Genomic DNA, 21,373 nt, shown 5'->3' with positions numbered 1-21,373 from the left:
ACATTAATAGAGGTACAGGTAAATTTCTGTTGGATATGGAAGGATCCTTTGGAGCCTTGGGTGGAGTGAGGGGAGTGGTGTGGGTGCAGCTTTTGCACTTTCTGAGATGGCAGGGAAAAAGTGCTAGGAGTGGGGTGTGGGCTGGTGAGGGGCGTGGACCTGACAAGGGCATCGCAGAGAGAATGGTCTTTCCTCTATGCTGGTAGGGGTGGGGAGTGAAATATATCTCTGGTGGTAGGTTCTGTTTGGAGGTGGTGGAAGATGATGCGATGTATGCAGAGGTTGATGGGATGGAAGGTGAGGACTGGGGGTGGGCGGGGGGGGGGGGTTCTGTCCTTGTTGCATTGGGAGGGGTGGAGTTCGAGGGCGGTGGTGCAGGAAGTGAAAGGGATATGTTGGAGGGCATCATCAACCACTTGGCAAGGGAAATTGCGATCTTGGAAGGTCATCTGGGAATATTCTAAGGTGGAATTGGTCATCCTGGTTATCAGACGTGGTGTAGGCGGAGAAATTGGGAATAAGGGATGGTGTTTTACAGGATGTAGGGTGGGAGGAGGTGTAATCTAGGTAGTTGTGGGAGTCAGTGGGCTAGTAGTAGATGACTGTGGTTAGTAATCGCTGGAGACAATGATGGAGAGGTCCAGGAAGGGGAGGGAGGTGTCTGAGATGGTCTATGTGAATTTGAAGGGGTGGAAGGTGTTGGTAAAGTTGATGAACTGTTCAACCACTTCGAGGGAGCATGAGGTGGTCCCGATACAGTAATTGATATATGGAGGAACAGGTGCCGGTGTAACTGCGGAAGATGGACTGTTCTACATACCTGACAAAGAGGCAGGCATAGCTGGGTCCCACGTGGGCTACCCCTTTGGTTTAGAGGAGGTGGGAGGATGGGAAGGAGAATTTGTTGAGGGTGAGGACCAGTTCAGCCAAGCAGATGAGGGTGTCGGTGGAAGGGTACTGGTTGGGACAGCATGAGAGGAAGAAACAGAGGGTTTGGAGGCCTTCGTCATGGCAGATCAATGTGTACAGGGACTGGAGGTCCATGGTGAAGATAAGGTGCAGGGGGCCAGGGAAACAATTCCTACTGTGAGGAAAGTTACGTGTCTGTTTTGTCATCAAGGAGTTGAAGGAATGGTAGAGGATGGGGGAGTGAGGGTGTGGGGGGTGCCTGGTGAAGGAAGAGAGATGTGGGGTGTGGTGAAGCAAGGGAGAGATGTAGAAATAGATTGTGGCACCTTATATTTTTAGCTGGGGTCACATGAACTGGGCATCTAAATTGGATCATACCAGAAAAACATTTGGAAAGCACTGCCCTAGAGTAATCTCAACCTTTTCAAACTGTTTATGCACAAAAATTTTTGAATGTAAGATTTTGTTCCTTTAGACAATGTGGCTTATCATATGAATTTCAATCAATGAGAAGATACAACAAGACTGTAGTAAATGCTATTCTCTGCACTATGCATTGGATGGTACAGATGTAACAATCTTAAAATGCTCCCAATCAATGTTCATGATGGTGAAAATGGCCATACTAACTTTGCAGTCTGTGTTACTGCAGAACCAGCGTGACCTGACCTGATTTTATTGGACTTGACCTGACTTGGTTCACTCAAAGCAAAAACATCATCTACTTCTGCCAAGAAAGAGAATAAAACATCCATTTTAAAGAAGCTTTTCAAATGATTACCCCAATAAACAAGAATTACACAGCCTGTCGCAAAACTTGAATTTTATTATTTCCGAATATCAGGGTAATGGAGATAAACTACATACGTCATAACAGTGGTCATTTTTTTGTGATCAGTGTAATGCAGCCCAAATCTCCTTCAGTCTTTTGTAAAATGTGCCATTAATGCAATGATATTAGAGAAGCTGTACTTTATAAAGGATGCTTCCCAAACTTTATCCTGCTGCAATTTTGTGACTTGAACCTCTCAGGGGATATCATTTGGAGGGCGGGAAGGGGGTACTGGGGGGAAAAGAGAGCATACTGAGGGAGTTAGCCACTGCTGCCTTGAAGCTCACAGCTCTAACATTTCATCGTACAACTCCACTGGGCTCCTGAAGCCCCACTTTAGGAAGCTCTGGTTTATGTTCATTTCAATATGATACAGTGCTTGCCTCAGATGGAACAGATAAGAGGAGGAGACGTGCTTCTGGAGTTCACACTGCCCAACTGGACTTATCCAACCCTGGGTGCCCATATTTTATACCTCATCAAGTCTTGTCTACTCTTCACTTTGTTCTTCTTGAAATTTACTGGTTCTTGTTGCCTAATATCGCAAATTAAAATTCTCAACCTCATGTTTCATTCCTTTCATAGCTCCTTCCTCTCTAACTCCAAATGTCAGCAGTCCTAGAACCTCCCTTTTGCTAATGGGTTGATATTGATGTACAGGTTGTGTTACTGGATGACCAATGCAGAATTTTAAATTAATGTTCTGGGGATATGTATTTGAATCTGAAATCAATCTAAAAATCTGGAATAAAAAGGTGGCCTCATGGTGATTATGTAATTGTTGTCAAATATCATAAATAAAAACACATCTGGTTCATTAGGGAGTAAATCTGTCTATCTTAGCTGGTCTGGCCTATCTCTAGAACCACAGCAATGTAGCTGACTCTTAACTGTCTGCTGGACAATTAGGGATGAGCAATAAATGCTGGCCAAAGCAGCGATACCCACATCCCATGGATGAAAAAAAACCTCTCCATTGTTCTGACTCTGGTCGTCTGTGCATTCCCCTTGTAAATGCCTCTTTGGTAAAACATTTGGTCACCTCACCTGATATTTCTACCTTAGATTCAGCATCCAGTTATTTTCTATTCCATAAGACACCTTGTTTTTTTTTCTCAATTGAAGTGCATTTGTTGCTTTTGTTCAATATGTCTTGGGGTCTACAGATTTTATCAAACCACACAGTGCTCTTTGTGTCTTCAAAGCCTCTTGCCAAAACCATTTTTGCCTAAACTTTCTCAATGCTTGGCATTGTCTCCATCAAAGAAAGCTTATTTTCTTGCAAACTCCATTCAATCAGAAGCTGCAGAAGGACATTAATAAATCACAATCTCTGCACAATGCATTGGAATGTATACATGTCATAGACCTAGCAATCTTTAATTCTTGGACTTTGGCAGTGTGAATGGCTTTGATAAATTTATCAGTCTATGGGTGCTATTTAATGTCCACCGCTATGATGGGGCTGGTAGCTGGAACAAGGCAGGTGAGGAGTTCGTTTGCGGGCTTGTAGGAGCTCTCATGGACCTGGTATGTGGAAGAACGGGTCAGTCCACTGAAAACCAGTCCATACCCTTGCTGTCAAACCTTTTTCCCTGTGCTATACGCCTGATACTCTCCCACATTAACTCCAAAGTGTCTTGGTCTATGGAAATTTTAGAACTTGGGTGTAAAAATACAGCAGCCACCACCCTCAGTAATAGTGCACACACCACCCAAAATTCTGTTGCTGCAGCTGAACAACTCACCAAGGATCCTTCAACCGTGCCTGCCAAATCACGACCACTACCATCCTGAAGGGCAAGGCAACAGATACATGGGAACACAACCACCTGCAAGTTTTCATCCAAGCCACTCATCAACTGCAAATGAAATACGTTTAGGGTAGTGTAGCGGTAATATCCCCAGACTAGTACTCGAAAGCCTTAGGATAATGTTCCAAGATGGGTTCGAATCTCACCATGGTAGGTGGTGCAACTTAAATTAATTTAAGTATCGGGATTAAAAAGCTAGTCTACTGGCAACCTAATACTGTCAAACACCTTGAAACTTAGGTTCACTAGTGCCCTTTAGGGAAGTAAATCTGCTGGCCATACCTGGTCCAGCCTACATGAGAATCCAGACCCACAGAAGGTAGTTGACTCCAAACATTCCTCTGAGCAATTGGGATGAGCAACAAATGCTGGACTAGCCAGCAATGACTCCTTTTCTCTTTCTTTTTCTTTCTCATGATGGCTCAGTGGTTAGCATTGCTGCTCACAGCACCAGGGACCTGGGTTCAATTCCCATCTTGGGTGACTGTCCACGTGAAGGTTGCACATTCTCCCCATGTTTTTGTGGGTTTACTTCCACAATCCAAAGATGTGCAGGTCAGGTGAATTTGCCATGCTAAATTGCCCATAGTGTTAGCTGCATTAGTTAGGGTTAAATGTAGGGGAATGGGTCTGGGTGGGTTGTTCTTCAGAGGATTGGTGGACTTGTTGGGCTGAAGGGCCTACTTCCATGCTGTAGGGAAGCTAATCTAAATATCCCACAATTAAAAAAAATCTTAACAGTCACTGGATCAAAATATTGGAACTCCCAACCAAAACTGTGTACCTACCTCCCTCATGGACGACAACAATTGCAAAGGATTGCTCATCATCACCTCCTTGAGTGCAATGAAGGATGGGCAACAATGCTAGCTAAGCCAGTGACACTCAGACTTTGTGAATGAATCAAAAAACTGGTGATGAAGAGATGTCAACCACTGACTGGACAGCAGTTCTTGGCTGATGAGACATTTGTCTCCAAGGCCCTTGATCCTGGGAAGACCCACCATAGTCCAATAAAGTTCCTGGTTGGCATTTAATTCAACAGACCTTCCAAAAGAAAGGTCAAAGCAGGGATCTTACTGGCTGACCAGATGGTATCCTGTCATCTCAATTAAAAATCATTCAATATTTGCAACAGAATACAAACCAAGCTACTAACACACTGACAAGCTCAGTATAATGAAGCTCTTAGACTATATTGAATATGAACTCAATTTCGAAAATGTGTTGCTGGAAAAGCGCAGCAGGTCAGGCAGCATCCAAGGAGCAGGAGAATCGACGTTTCGGGCATGAGCCCTTCTTCAGGAAGGGCTCATGCCCGAAACGTCGATTCTCCTGTTCCTTGAATAGTGCCTGACCTGCTGCGCTTTTCCAGCAACACATTTTCGGCTCTGATCTCCAGCATCTGCAGTCCTCACTTTCTCCTATGAAATCAATTTGTATGTTTTTAAGAGGACTGGACAACATAGTTGCTGACAAGCTGTTTCCTGTATCTACAGAAGATGAATGAGGGGTTACACTCAGTATAAAGGGGGTCAGCCATGTAAGACAGTGAGGAAAGATTTCTTCACTTAGAGGCCGTAAATCTGTGGAACTCTCTCCACAGTGTTTTGGACACTGAGATGTAGAGTATATTGAGATTGATAGATATTTTTAGACACCAAAGGAATCAATACATCACTGAACTGGGGAGGAAAATGCATTTGAGGAGGAGGATCAGCCATGTCCTTAGTGAGTGGTGGGAGCAGACTTGAAGGCTGATGTGGCTGACTTGTGCTCTACTTCCTCTGCTCTTACACTCTACTCTTCAGTCACATAATACAGTCCCACGCAGCATAGCACATCAGTCTGCTTTTAGGTGCCTGCCAAAAATAATCTGCAACTGACCAAAGAAGGAAAGTAAGAAATTAGATTCCATCCTTTCTGAGGAAACAAGTGCCCTGAAAGGGGCATTTGTAATGTCCTAGCTTTTGCTTTTCAAGATGAGATTGAGTGCAAGATTTGTTTTTGAAACATGTAGTGATGTGGTTCAAGAATGCAAATGTGCAAAAGCATATTTAATGACATTTACTGAGCCATCAGAAACTGCATTCATATTTCAAACTCTGATTAATTGTGCATTCTCCTGCAGTTCCTATTGAAGAATGAAGCTGGCTTCTCAGCCAAAACCTGGATCTATTACCAGCCAGTAATGAGAAGAAATCACATCATATTCGTAAGTCACAGGAACTTGGTGTTCTAATTGTAAATGGAAAAACTGAGAACAATAGAACTTGCTGGAAAAGGGCGAGTACAATTTGCAAGTTCACATACTTTGGAAAAACCTAATGGGCTTCAGTATGAAAAATTGTGTGTGCAAAATTCACACATGATACAATCTGCAGATTTCAATTATGCATCACTACTTTCAATTTTACACATTAGCCTTCAACTTCAAATAATTTAGGTATTAGCTGTTGCTTTACAATAAATTAATCAATTGAAGGAAAGGACTTTAACAGATGTTCCATCCAGTGACTGGCATTCATTCTTAATCGGCTTTTCGCTTTTCACGAGTAATCATGGGCTGGATTTGCAAGGAGTGGCAGTCTCATGCAGGTTGCCACTTTATGTAAGAAGGCAGCTCTGCATTTCTGAGAGGAGAATCTGCTCAGGGTTCTGCCGATAATGCAGGGCTGACAGTTCCATTCTGAAGTTTGTTAGTTGCGCAGAATGTTTGGGGGAACACAAACCACACCCCTTTTTACTGTGGGAGAAAGTGAGGAATGCAGTTGCTGGAGATCAGAGTTGAGAAGATCAAAGCGCAGAAGGTCAGGCTGCATCCGAGGAGGAGATCGACATTTTGGGCATAAGCTCATTCCTGATGAAGGGCGTATGCCTGGAATGTCAATTCTCCTGCTCCTCGGATGCTGCCTGACCTGCTGTGCCAGACAAGTAAGGTGCCAGGTGAATAGGGTGCCAGCAGGGAAGTAGAAAGGATGCTGGGTAGAATGCTAGTTGACTTGGGTTCCGGCTAAGTAGGGTGCCAGCTGAGGACAGGATTGGTAGGGTGTCAGTGTAGGATGTCAGATGGGTTGGGTTGAGAGTGTGGTGCTGGAAAAGCACGGCAGGTCAGGCAGCATCCAAGGAGCAGGAGAATTGATATTTTGGAATGAAGGGCTTATGCCCAAAATGTCAATTTTCCTGCTCCTCAGATTCTGCCTGACCTGCCGTGCCTATCCAGCAGTACACTCTTGACTCTGACACTCTGCATCTGCAGTCCTCACTTTCTCCTCCAGATGAGTTGGGTGCCAGGTTTATGATGGGAAGTGGGTGAGTGGACAGATGGCAAAGTAGTGATGCATTGATTATACATGATGGGTGGGTAAGAGAAACTGGGTTTGAGCAGGGTGGGGAGGTTCAGCTTAAGTCCATTTTTGGGAGGGGGTGGGGAATCAGGTCAGGTCTGGCGGTGAGACAGATGTGTTAAGTCAAGTTTCTGTAGTGGTGGTCAGTATCTGGAAGAAGTGTAATTGGTTGTGTTTGAGTTAAGGATGAAGTTAGACTATGTGTTACACTGTAAGTTTTTCTGTGAAACTATTTTACTTAATTTCATTGGAACTTTCCAAAGTCTTCAATTTAATTGAAGATTTTGGGGGATTCTAGGCATAGTGGAATTGCTCAGCAGAAAACTCAATGTACCAGGCAATTCTTTTGGAGTTTGTTACAGGGTACCCATGCACAACTCCCATTGATGACTGTCTAACCAGTGGAAAATCTGGGCATAGATGCTTCTAAACAGGTAGGGAGTGCAGAACAGTGGGTCTTCATCTATCCATCATTTGCATGTGCTTATATGTCTTGCTTTTGTTCTTTAGGAAAGCTTGTTGAATTCGGTCTCAATCAGGCATTTAACATGGTAGCAGCATTTTCCCTGGGATCAAGGACAGATCAAGCCCCACCAGCCAAGAGCAGCCATCCAATCAGAGATTGCCTGCTCTTGACTTAATTTATTTACAGAATGTAGGTGTCGCTGGCAAGGCCAGAATTTCTTGTCCATCCCTAATTACCCTTGAAAAGGAGGAGGCAAGCCACTTTCTTGAAACACTGCAATTCCCATGTGGGTCTACCCAGAGTACTGTTAGCAAGGGAAAAACTAGGAGTTTGGCACAGTAACAGTGAAGGAACAGCAATATTGAGTGACGATGCCAACTAAGTCTGGATGCTGTGTGGCTTTGAGGTGAACTCTAAGGTGGTGACATTTCAATACATTTGCCTATTTTGTCCTTCCAAATGGTAAAGGTTGCAGATTTGGAAGGGTCTGTTTAAAACGCTTTGGTGGATTGCTGTCGTGCATTTGTAGATGGTAAACTATGCTGCTACTGTGAGTGAAGTGGAGAGGGCGAATGTTGAAGTTGTTAGATGGGGTAACAATTATGTGGGCTGCTTTGTCCTTGATGGTGCTAAGCTTCTTGAGTGTTGTTGGAACTATGTTCATCCTGTGAATGAAGAGTATCCCATTGCTTTCCTCAGTTGTGTCTTGCAGACAATGGGCAAGATCTGAGGGGTCAGAAGGTGAGTTACTCATGGCATAATTCCAAGTGTCTTATCTGGTCTTGTAGCACAATATTTGAATGGCTGGTCCGTAATTAACACAATGTTGCTTATATTGTGTCTCTGAAACTGGAATCATCAAACCACTTACTCAGGCATACACACTGCTAGCCACAGACTTCAGCATTTTATTTACATTCTTCACTACTGTGTACACAGAACTAAAAATTTTAGTGACTGATGCACAAGCATATAAACCGCTTAATATAGGATATGAAAGCTACAGAGTTAAATCAACCTCCTCTTTTCCAATCTGGATTTATACAAACATATAAAACAGGAGTAGAAGTAAGCCATTAGAGCCTGTTGCACCATTCGCTGAGATCAGGGTTGATCTATTTTTGTTTCAAATTCCATATTCTCTTATACTCTTGACAACCTTTGATCACTTGTCTAACAAGAATCTACCTACCCCTACCTTTAAAAGGTATTCACTAACCCTGCCTCCATTGCAATTTGTAGCAGAGTTGCAAAGGTTGCTACAATCATCTAGGAAAATGAAAGAAAATTTCTCATTTCTGTTCTGAAAGGGCAACACCTTCTGGACTCACTCACAAGAGAATACATCCTTTCGACGCCCACCTTGTCAGGATCATTCAAAGCCAAGTCACCAGTCACACCTTTAAACTCAAGTGGAAACAAGCCCAGCCTGTCCAATCTATCATTATAAGATAGCACACTCATTTCTGGTACCAATTTAATTAACCTTGCTGAATTGCCTCCAAAGCATTTACATCTTTTCTTAAACAAGGGACAAAAATTGCATACAGTTACTTCATCCACCAGAGATTGAAAGTAATAATCTGGTGCCTGTCTCAAATTTGGCCAAATTTAGCATTGCAAAAGGAAACTAGAATGAAAATTAAAAGGTTTGTTTTCAATTTTAGGTCCTATCATTGTGAGATTAAGAGTAGCTGGAGTGTTCCTTTTTTTCAGGTCAGAGGAATACTTAGGTTTCCCTTTCTCTCCATTACTGAACCATTTACCTCTTCATTCAGGACCCTGGAGATTGCTGCCTCCCTGTGTTACACTACTCCCAGTTGATGAATACCTGATATTAAAAACCTTCTGGGATTCACATTGTCAATATCATGGCTATTTGTTGTTTGTCTCTCTCCACCCATCCATTCAATTCTCACCCCCATGTTGAAAATTTGGGCTCTAATATTTTTCTATTTCTCATCATCAGACTTCGATAACATCAAACACTGAAACTCTGTTGAGTTTCCAGTTAAAATCAGCCCCCTGAAGATAAAATCTCTATTCTGAAATATCTTCCGTATATTACACTTTACCATCAAGCACATTAAATTTCGTGAATAATTTAATTCAAGGTGCAATCTGTTGCTACAATAAGTACCTAAAATTTTGCAGTAATTATGTTATGTATCTCAAATGCTATTCATAGCAACAGAGCACCTTTTACAACCATCTGTTCCTGAACAGATGCTTGGGCTTCAGTTGCCAAAACAGATTCCTTATTGTTTATTGTTCATAGATAAAATCTGTCACACACTGTTAATAGTGAATTCCAAAGAATGCAAATATTCCCACACTGGCTATACATTACCCCATATACTTCGGTACAGTGTTTACATACTGGTATTCTTATGTTCCAGGGAATTTCTGATTTTCAGGGTGAAATAGCCCCATGGCAGTTATGCTGGATAATGAAGAAAGAAGACAAATATGGGACTATGTAAAGACTAAAACAACTGAACTGAAACTGAGCATTGGAACACATGGTTGGAAAAAGTAACATAACCTCTTTTATGTAGAGCTAAACATCTAGATGTCAATGTACTATTCTTTTATATGAAATAATAAATGATAATTACTTTGCATTTTTGCATTTATTTGTCACAATTTACATTCCACTAAATCTCTAATAACCTTCATTACAAAGCAAGGTTTGGAAAAATGCCCATTGTTAGGCTGGCATGGAGCATTATGATTCCACAATGGAGCAATGTGTTTAGTTGAGTACAAATGTCACTTATAGATTTCACTGATTTCAATGCTAAATATGTACCAAATGAAGGTTAGAAGTGAAACCGGCATGTGATTCATGACATGTGTCATTCAACAGTAAAGGAGAACGGGGCTCTGTTACATTGAACCAATTATGTTACACAGTCCAGTCAAACTATCAGGTGCTCATTAAAACAGGATGAAAATCATTTAAAGAGTTTGTGGACAAGGTGAAAGGAGACCACAACCAGGATTGACAAGATTGCTTACCTACAGATACCAGAGGCCAGATTTGTATGTTCATTCAGGAAAACAAGGAAATTTGATCTCAATGCTTTAAAAGTCTGTTGCTGTTATGAAAATTTGCAAATGAACATGGTTTAAGTCTGTTGTTTAAGTGTGAAAGAAGCCAGAAACTATTTTGATTAATGACTTTGAGATTTGTTGACTTACAATCAGCACTTCTTCATCCACTAGGCTGCCTGATTTCAAAAGTTTATGTTACATCTGAGTGGTATTTCCAGAATTATCCTACTGTAAGAAGACAGATTCCATAGATGCAATGAAATTTAATGGGGTATGAGACAATATAGGATATTAAATCATAGGATGCATACAGTGTAGAAACAGGCTCTTTGGCCCAACAAGTCCACACTGATTCTCTGAAGAGCAACCCACCCAGACCCATTCCCTCTACCTTATATTTACCCCCAACTAATGCACCTAACCTACACATCCCTGAACACTGGGCAATTTAACATATCTAATTCACCTAACCTGCACATTTTTTGACTGTGCCAAACCTATAATTTTTTTTCACCAGCGTTTTTTATACTTTCCATTCTACCTAGGACTTACTGAGATTGTTGCAAAGCAATTCAATTGACACTCATTCATGATGAAAAATAGGAATCTGAGAAAGGGATACAGACGACATTTTGAAGGGCTGTGGGCAACTCCCCAAAACAATACACTAATGAATAATAAGACTGACATGATGCAGCAGTCTACCTTAAAATCCTAAGAATGTTAAATGAATGATTAAAACAATAAATCGTAATATTTTGTTATTTGTAAACTACCTTAAGCATAGGCATGTGATGTAGACTTAGCATCACCAAACAATGCCCCTAATCAAGAAAACAATTTGGGGCAAATTCTACCTTTATGATAGCAAAAGCTGAAACGTTTTGATGTTTTCATATTTTTTTGGTAAATGCTACAACATATTAAAGAGGTCACACTTCCATTTTTAATTTTTTTACATATAAAGTATTGCAGGAACATATTTTTCCACCGTCAAGTCATGGCATTCTAAAACTGAATAACAATATTGGAATAGGTACCATTTTAAAAAACGTGAGCATCCATAAAATATCCAAAGTAAAATAAAATTGGCCCATTATTTCTTGCTGTAACACTTTCTGTAGCCCTTTCCATAACTGCACTGAAAATAAAGTTGTAGTGTTCCTGTTTATGAAATCCTCAAATACATTTCCAAAAGATATTTTACTGTTCCAATTTAATAGTGGCTTTTGGACTGAAACCAAATGCCTTCCAGCCGGGCGGGGGAGGGGTTACATACATTCACCGTCCCATGCATGTAGCTGGAATGAAGAGCACAGAAGCATTATTCTTAATCAGTAACTTTAAACAATGCTTGTGAAATTTGTACTTTTGTCTCCTCGTCCTTGACTCATTGTTTCAGGTAAATAGCTTATTTAATGCAATCTCATTTCTAGCTATAGGTATTTTGAGAACCTGGGTCATGTCTCCCCTCAGTCATTTCTCCAATAAAAGTGATTCTCACTCATGCTTGAATGTTTATCACTTGTGTGATAGGGCTCAAAATAATCTCAGTAATTTTTGCCCAACTCCTTTCTAAAGCAATCATGTGAAATGTAGTGCTAAACATGCATAACATAACACAGAATTGGTCACACAACTGAACTGTATAGCATCAGTTTAACTTGGCCTCGAGACATCCACTATGTATGTTTTATTCATTTACTGCCATTAAATCAGTATCCTGAAGCTTCCTCTTTAAAACCTCTTTGGAAGTACTGTGCCAGCAAGGCTTCTGGTCAAAGAGCAAGGCAACTAGAAATCAGCAATTAAAAACCATCCTTTTCAGCATCATTCTCATTCTATGAAGAATAATAAAAGTCACGACATCCATTGACATTAAATCCACCTTTCACATCATATGTTATCCACAATTGATGGCTGCTACAATTACAACTTTTGAAAGGCATCTGGATGGGTATATGATTAGGAAGGGTTTAGAGGGATATGGGCTAAATGCTGACATATGGGACTAGATTTATGTAGAATATCTGGTGGGCATGGATGAGTTGGATCGAAGGGTCTGTTTCCGTGCTGTACGACTCTGTGACTCTATGATACAATGGTCCAAGTCTCTCTGAAGATAAACAATCTTCTCTCAGTTTATCATCTGACCCAACAGCTTTTTATGCCATCTGTGCACTTTGTAAGAACACTACAGGCAATGGCACTAAAAATGTGGTTCTGTCTGAGCCATGAAAGAAATGCACTCCAAGGCAACTCTAACAAACAGTATGAAAACTGCACCTGTAGAAAGGTAAGACAACCTAACAGTTCATGTACCTGGTTGATGGCATGAATGAAAACCACAAATGTTTCCAACTTGCCCCATATGTAGCACTTGTCTGTTTAAAGCTCTCGTACAATTTTACAGCATTTACATCTTAAGCATGATTATATAACAGCAAGCTACAAACTGAAGCTGATAGTTACAACAGAAGCTTGTCCTATTAACACTTCAGTTTCACATATTAAACCACTGTGATACAAACTGAATCACTTAATAATAACCAGGATTGGCTACAATATACACCAGTCACCAGGAATTTCCCACATTTGGGAAAGTGCAACAGTACTGGACAATTGTGCCATGCAGAAGAGGTTATGAAAGTGTAGGTCATCCTGAAAGAAGCATTGGGCACCAGCTTGTTTTGTGGACAATATATTACCAGACTTTGCAGTGTTTGCCACCAATTTACCAAAAGCTTAACACTTAATGCTAGAAAAGTATTTGACAGTTGCGTGTCCGGAATCCTGCTTCTCTAATGTAAGTCAATCCTTAACCAAGACACATTTTACCTTTATTTTGCACAATATCCAAGAACTGCTTGTATTTTATGAGGCCATTTTTTCATAATCTATTAAATGACATATTTAACATTCCTTAAAAACAATCATTGCTTTTCTTACTAATATACATTAAAATTCTAATATGATAAAAAAAAGAGCAAAATTGCACAAAGAAATGTTTTTCCATTGCATGAACTTTTTTCTCTCACTAATATTTCTTTTTCTTTAATTAGTTATTAAACCAGCTACAAATATTATTTTACGGTAAATAAACAGAAACTGCTGGAGGAACGTAGGTCTAAAAGCTTCAATGGAGAGAAACAAACAGCAAATGTTTCAAGTCCGTTGCACTCATTTTGGAACTATTATGGAGTTACAAATAATTCTGAAAGTGAGCTGAGGTATTAAGTTTTGATTATGACATGTGCAAAATCCTGAACAATACTGATACTACCTCTCCATAGTGGGTTTGGGAAGCACAAACTAATGGCTTGGATTTTGCAGTCATTTGGAAAGAACTTGCTGTTGACTCAAATAAGGCCATCCATGAAGATTTGGCAAGTTCTTTTGTCATGATTTCACATTTCCTTTATTTAATTTCATTCTGATCGTTGTTAGAAACAAATTTTGCAAGAGTACATCATTCAACCCTTTGAACCTGCTCTACCATTCAATACGATCATAAGAATCTCAAGCATTCAAGGACAGATGCCAACAAGAAAACGGAATAGCCAGGAATTGGAGAACTTACACAGATAGAAAGCAGAAATTTTTTCACTCATTCATGGAGAGTGGGTGCCATTGGCTCAACTAATATTTATTGGCCATCCCTAATTGCCCAGAAGACAATTACAAGTCAACCACGTTGCTGATCAAGAGTCACATTTAGGCCAGACCAAGTAGGAATGATAGATTTCCTTTCCTAAAGGATACTAGATGGGACTTTCACATCAGTTGACAATGGGACTTTCATGCTTGCTATTAGGCTAACAGCTTTGTTTAAATTCCAATTTTTAATTGAAATCAAATTTACCATTTTCCATGGGGGATTTGAACACAGGCCCCAGCACGTTAGCCTGATATCCTTGATTGTTAGTCAAGTGGCATTACCACAAAGCCACTGCCTCCCCCACTCCAACTTATCATAAGTTTTATCATTAATTTTTTTTTATAACTTTAGAGAAGGCAAACAAAGATTGGAGAATAGACAAGGGACGAAGGTAAAAGCTCAAAATCAGAAAATTTGATGATCCATGGAATTTGTTAACATAGAATACAGAAATTTGGCATCCTACAAACATAAAAAGGATTAGAGCCAAAGAGGTTGTTCAGTAATAATTCGGACTTAGTACCCCATTAAAATCTCAATTATAACTTGCTCAAAAGGGCATCATTTTCTTCAGAGCTTTTTCTGGTGAGTTTCCTGTATTAACATGGATAGTACATATGCATATTATACATAAACTAGTATCTATGCCAGTGTCACATCAATTCGGCAATTTTGAATTGATTTCCATTTGTGAGAGCAAGTCGAGAAGTGGGCAATTACCGACAAAAGCTTCTGGTTTTTCACATTTAACTCCTGGATGTTGAAATGGATATTGCTGTCTGTTATACAGAATCATGATGGTGAATATCATTGACATTCATTGATCCTTAATGTAACTGAACTGGTTATCTGGCTAACCATTTTTCTTGTTATGGTTTTCGAAGTGATCGGAAGTTGAGATTACATTTCTTTACATTGAATTCTCACACACTTCCCAGTATTTATAGTTCATAGGAACAAACAAAAATATTACAAACATTTTGCTATGATCCCTTGAAAAATTCCACTTGGCCTAAAACCTCTGTGGAATTTTAATCATTCCGATTTCTATATAGCACATGATTCACGAACTCTTCTATACTGTACTTATCTAAATTTGTTTATAGCCTCCTTTGCAAAAATAAATATTGCTGAAAGTATCGTACTCTCTTTTTTGACAAACATATGCAGACAGTAGACACACTAATCTGACTCAAGAAACAGGTATGCTCAGAGTAACCTGATTAATGAAGCTAGCTTATTAATGGATCTTGAAAGGATAAACAACTAGGAGGAGCTGTGATTCTTCTGATTTAACTCTAAATATACTGCAGAAACTAATTTTTTAAGGGGTAAAGTGTTCCTAAGTGGATAAGTATATGAAACTTGCCTGTTTTCTATTCTGGTGAGCTACATACTTCAGCGGTCAAACACCAGTCTCTCTGCACAAAGTTGGAGGTTCCTATATATTGGCTCTGCCAAATTGCAACCTAAGTCCTTCAACTTGAGTAAGCATGGTGTTTTGTACTGGGCAAACAGAAATGTTACAACCTCAGTAGCTTGGTTTGGAGATGCTAAATTATGGTGGTGGGTTTGAGAGTTCGCCAAACAGTTGATCAAAACAAAAAAAAACCTAGAGCAGGGAAATTCCTCACATAAGCTACTGCTTTTATTTGGTTAGCACTGAGGCAAAAGCTCTATTTATCTGAATAAACAGGATATCTGCCACAGTTTTAGCTAAGTAATAGAGGCGGTATGGGGCCAGTTCCGAGGCATTTCCCTACCTCAAATGTAAGGGCTGTAGATACCTTTTATATGCATGGACGACACAGGTCTCGTCTCATCCATATCTATCTTATGATTTTATCGAATGCATAAAATTGAAGTAAGAACTGAAACAGGAATTTTCTGAGCCATTGCAAAGAACAGCAGGGTTGGAATACACAATACTAGATACATACCTCCATTCCAAAATCCAAAAATTGAACAAATCTCCTTTCTAGTTTTGAGATATTTGGAGAATCATTCAAACTTCTCCAGTGTTTATGGAGTTCTAAAAAAGACCAACATTTTGTTCATTTTTCCTTCTTTACAATTCAAAAATATTTTGTTATGGGAGTGGTTAGTTAATTTAGAGTAGCATCACCATTTCTGACTTCTTCCTTGGACTGAGGATTGCAAGTCTCAGCCTTTACATCCTACAACATCAAAATGATTTTTTTTTCCCCATTTGTCACATCTGACATCCTTGTGACCTGAGTGGGATTACGGACAGCACAAATTTCAGGCAGAGTTTATAGAGAGAAATTCGACCCATTACCCATCTGTATCAGTTAAATATGAATCCAGATTTTCAGAGTGCAAGGCCGATCTATAATAAAAACAAAAAGGTGCTGGGGAAACTCAGCAGGTCTGGCAACATCTGTGGAGAGAGAAACAGAGCTAACAATTTGCCTTTGAAATTTAACTTTATCAGTTTTTTTTAGAAAAGAGCTCAAAAAAGAAAGAGGAAAGACAGAGTTTCTGTATTTCAAAGGTATTAGTAACTAGATTCAACAAAATAGGGTAATCGTCAGTTTGCTTGCTCTCAAAACTCAACTTTTTTTTTAAAACACACTTGTGGTGAGGACATATTTTACTCTTCTCTCTTGTTCTGTGTTCATTACTTTAGAATTTATAAAAAAGTAAGAATCCAAGTAGCGTGCAATCATTACATTATTTCTGTCATATTTCCTAAATATAATAAACATACAGAGTGTGTCCTTAAAAACATGTCATGGCTTCTGAAATTCACCCCACAGCTTTATTCAAATAATCCTGAATAACAATCTAATATATTTTCTTGAAGACTGGGTGATCATTTGGCTAACCAGGTGCCAAGGCAAAATGTGCAATTTGCCTTCAACTTTCAAGAGTAATGACGTTAGGCAAACAAATTAAACATAAGCCAGACTTCTAGGAGAGGAAGAAGTCTTTCAATGACAACATTATCAAAGGAAACAGAGTACTGAATGAATGTATTGTAAATGCAAAACTGTTTGATCTTTTTTAAAAAAAGGTTAAAACCTAAATTTACAGAGTAAAAATTTCAATTACTGAAGAAACAAAATGAAGCACGTGACTTTTCCAAAATGCATTTTGCATGGTTCAACAGGTTTATTAACAAGCTGTGACAGCAATATGTTTACATACATTCTTTCCATTATAATTGCCACCATGTTTAGCTAGTGTTTTCCGTTACTAATGACAGCATATGTAGTTTCCATTGAATCATTTAATATACAGGATTTTTCATGATATATAGTTTTTTATGAAGGAGAATATAGGAGAGTTAATTAAGACTAGAGAGATTTGAAACCTCTTCTTATCATGTGCATAAATACCCAGTACACGATTTGGAAGTAGTATGGGAATCATAGACCAAGACAGTGAACCTTGGCAGTTTAAAAAATGCTATTTGACCCAAGGTTATCTACTCCATTTCTGGACACTGCTTTCCAATACATACAGTATTTAATGTTGGGATAGAAATATTTAATTGCTAACTGCATGATGTGCCTTAACTGGTGCTCTCTTGAGGTGGAAACTCAGTGACTGAAGTCCGATTTGTTTTGTAACGTCAGTGAGAACAAAACCCAAGTCCTGTTACCTGAGCAAACATACAATCATATGACTCCCAGAGCACAACACCAAGGTTATTTCTTAATGTGAAACTCTAGGTTATTCACCATGTGATTTTGCTGAAAATACAAATGTGTCTTATGGTGTTCTGTTTTTAAAATTATCAGCCATATGCAGATGGTACTCTGTCTCTGACAATATGATGCTTTCAAGAGCACTTCTCCTCAATACAAACTGAAAACTAGAGCAAGGAAGCCTTTGAGAGGGAAATGTGCATGCAACCAAAATACTCTGTATGATTTCCCCTTCCTTCTGATGTTAGCTGATTTAAAATATGCACACAATATAAAGTGAACTCCAGAAGAAAATACTTTCCAGCTGCTCTAAACCATAGGAATTAATACTGATCAAAAATGAGATGTTGTCAAATATGCCTCAGTGACAAGCAGCTATTTTATGCAACTTCAGTGGGGAAAAAGTAACAGCAAAACAGATTTAATCAGTGTTTCAGGTTTGCCCTCAACTATCTCTTGATCAGATAATACCTACACTTTGGCTGGTAGAAAGAAAATATCTCCAGTAATATCGAGCTATTGGGATTGACATCTGCCTGAGTTTTGATCTGATATGTGACTGCACTTTTCTTGCTATCTTTTGTCACTCATTGTTATTTCCTACCTCAATCCTACAGCAGTATTAGAATCTTTGTTTTTCTCCTAATTTGAACTGCACCTCCTACATGTCTGAAATGCCTTGCGATTTCTTTGCTGTTACATATAAGCAAATCATGTTTTCATTGGTACAACATTGCTAAAGTGTTTGTTCATTTGCAAACAACTACTTCGACATTGTTCTCCATTATCTCACTCCTTGTCTCATCAATGCTTCTTAAGTGACGTCTATTTACTGGTGCTTCCATTTATGAAGAGGGAGAATAGCAGAGAATAAAGTAAAGAAGGTAGGGAAAATACAAAGAGCAAAAAAATGGAAAAAAAGGAAATAGCTAAAAAGGAACAAGAAAAATGAGAAACAATATAACAGAAAAAAAAGTTAAGTAATTTTAAGAACAGAACAAATTTAACCCAAATAATGGAAACAAATGCTCAAACATTTAACTGAAATGGAAAAGAAAATCTACACCAAAACAAAGCAAATTTATTGTATATATACTTTCAACAAGTGTTAATCTTTAAACCATAATGTTCAGCCAAATTAGATAGCATAGTGTGAACTACAGAGGTATGACAATCTGTAAAATCTCTCACATTCTTGTCATTTTTTGCGATCCATCTGTAGACTGAGTCTTACTTGTTTCCTTGCAGCCTTTGATCAGACTACGTAACCAGTAGTTGACATCTTTCAACACATGAGCCAAAAGGACTAATGTAGGCTTACTTAATGAAAAATAATATCAGAGGGTAGTTTCATCAGAGTTTAAGTTACTACTCATTGGTCCATCTAACAGAAACAAATAAGCAGAAACTAGATTTTACACACATTCATTGAATTTTCTCCAATAATCTATCACACCTTAACTGCTTGATATGGAGTGGAATTTTACTCCCACTGAGACTCAGGGACAGCGGAAGGCAAGTGTTCATATTATCTTGAGATTTCATTATATCTCATAATTCAATGTGAAGTGTAAGGTGGGAAACCAGGATGAGCCCTGATAATGGTATGCATACTAAAGCCCTGTTAATACTGAGATGGAGTATGGAAATAAACTCAGGATTCTAAACTGAACATATATCTCAAGATTACTATGACACAATCATATTCACAATGTTCTTATACAGTGGTTCTGTAATGGATCTCAGTTCTAATTTCTTTCAAGTATTTGCACATGTAATGCACAAGTGCCCATGTCAGGCACCCTGTGGGGTTGGATTAGCACCTCTTGTTACACTTTCTTGCTTGTGGAATGTTTTCAACACTTGTTTCTAAACCATTAAATTCCTAGTAAACCAATCACTTTAGCTAAACCTATATCTTCATTCCCTCCAGCTCCAGTGTGTTCAAGGTAGTTGACCCTAGCTCTTGTCATGTGGTCTAGCTTATTAATCATCCACTAATCGCTCAAGCAGAAATTAAAAGAAACAAGAACATGTTAACAGACTGCTTGTAAAAAAATAAAATTAAGTCAATATCTCGCTGCATCAAGACACTTTCTAAAATATTGTTCAGATGATACAATTTACTGTTAAAAATATGCATAGTACCCTGTTATAACGTCTCTGCAAATAGAAGTAAGTGGTTCAGCAGATGCAGAACACACTCAATTTGCCAATTTGCAAGCTGGAGAAACAACTCATACCACCAGGGGGAGTAACAGAGCAGAAACTGTGTACTTTTCTCCTTGAATGGATAAGGAGTATGAGAGAAGCAATTCCTCATGTTCATCCCATGGTTGTTAATTACAGAATACTATTGGTAAAAACCCAGAAATAGGAGGCCTCAACTGGGGTGTATCATGCAGAGATAATAACAGAAAATCTATAAAATAGTCGCACTGAATTTGCAAAGTAAATGGTTAAAGGACATCATGCACAGTTTCTTTCTGTTCTGAGTGAATATTACATTGACAAAATTCAAGTTCCTCTGACAACGAATTGAATGTAGCTAAATGTTCTAAGTTATGAATGAATTACCACTTAATAAAATATTGCATTTTACTCTTGTCCAGTGCTTCACAATATACCATGTAAGGATCCAAGAAAATTCAGATTTATTTTATTGCTTTATTCTCATAAAATTCCTTCATTAAATCACTTTCCCATTTAATGAATGATGAGCTAGTGAAGTCCTTCATTCTCCAGTATCAATTTAGCATAATTCATGCTGCAGTACAGCACTGTGCTTTCGAACCATTCACTGTGCACCACGAAAACCTAATGCTTGGTTTAAAACAAAATTGCATGCAATGTTAGCTTCTTAATACATAGTGAATTCATATAAAATATTCTCTCCACCATTTTAACAGACCTTAACTCAATTATTTTTACAATGTTATTTGCTTGGTAGACAGCCGTTAGAGAAATAATTCCACACAAGTGTGTTCACCAATGGTTTGATGATGCAAAGACAAAGTGCTGAGACGCTCAGCAGGTCCAGCAGTATCTGTGGAGAGAAAAATGACTAACGTTTCAAATCCAGTGTCTCTTCATTGGAACATTCTGACAAAGTCTCTCTAGACACAACACATTAACTCTATTTTTCTCTCTACAGATGCTGCCAGACCTGTTGAGTTTCTCCAGAACGTCTGTCTTTATGGGAAGATGGTGCTGAACTGCCTTCTTGAGCTGATGCAGTCCATGCAGTGTGGGTACACCAACAATGCTGTTCAGCAGTTCCAGGACTTTGACCCAGTGACAATGAGGGAATGGCGGTATAGTCCCAATTTAAGATAGTGCATTGTTTGGAGGGGAACTTGCAGGTTGTGTGTTTCTGTGTGCCTGCTGTTCTTGTTCTTCTTGATAGTCATGGTTATTATTTGGAAGACGCTGTCTAAGGAGCACGGTGAGTTGTTGCAGTGTATTTTACAAAAGGTAGATGCTGGAGATAGTGAACATTGAAGGTGTTAGGTGAAGTGCCAAAAAGGTGGGCTGTTTCTCCTGGATAGTGCCAAGCTTCATCAGTGTTGTTGGATCTGCACTCATCCAGGCTTCCAAGTGCAGAGTATTCCATCAC

The 21,373-nt window shown here is 39.1% G+C and overlaps 1 protein-coding gene and 1 long non-coding RNA gene across 5 annotated transcripts in view; one reads left to right on the top strand and one right to left on the bottom strand.

Moving 5' to 3' along the window:
* The window catches only part of nfic (nuclear factor I/C), a 792,066-nt gene that overhangs the window by 320,930 nt on the left and 449,763 nt on the right, over positions 1–21,373 (bottom strand). The gene's annotated exons all lie outside the window — the stretch shown is intronic.
* Positions 5,372–9,902, top strand: LOC140494641 (uncharacterized). The gene is made up of 3 exons (XR_011964020.1): positions 5,372–5,454; positions 5,687–5,770; positions 9,768–9,902. It is a non-coding gene; the product is annotated as an uncharacterized lncRNA (long non-coding RNA).

Source organism: Chiloscyllium punctatum, chromosome 24 (assembly GCF_047496795.1).
Source record: "Chiloscyllium punctatum isolate Juve2018m chromosome 24, sChiPun1.3, whole genome shotgun sequence".
Classification (NCBI taxonomy): domain Eukaryota; kingdom Metazoa; phylum Chordata; class Chondrichthyes; order Orectolobiformes; family Hemiscylliidae; genus Chiloscyllium; species Chiloscyllium punctatum.
This window is presented reverse-complemented; position numbering and strand designations above follow the sequence as displayed.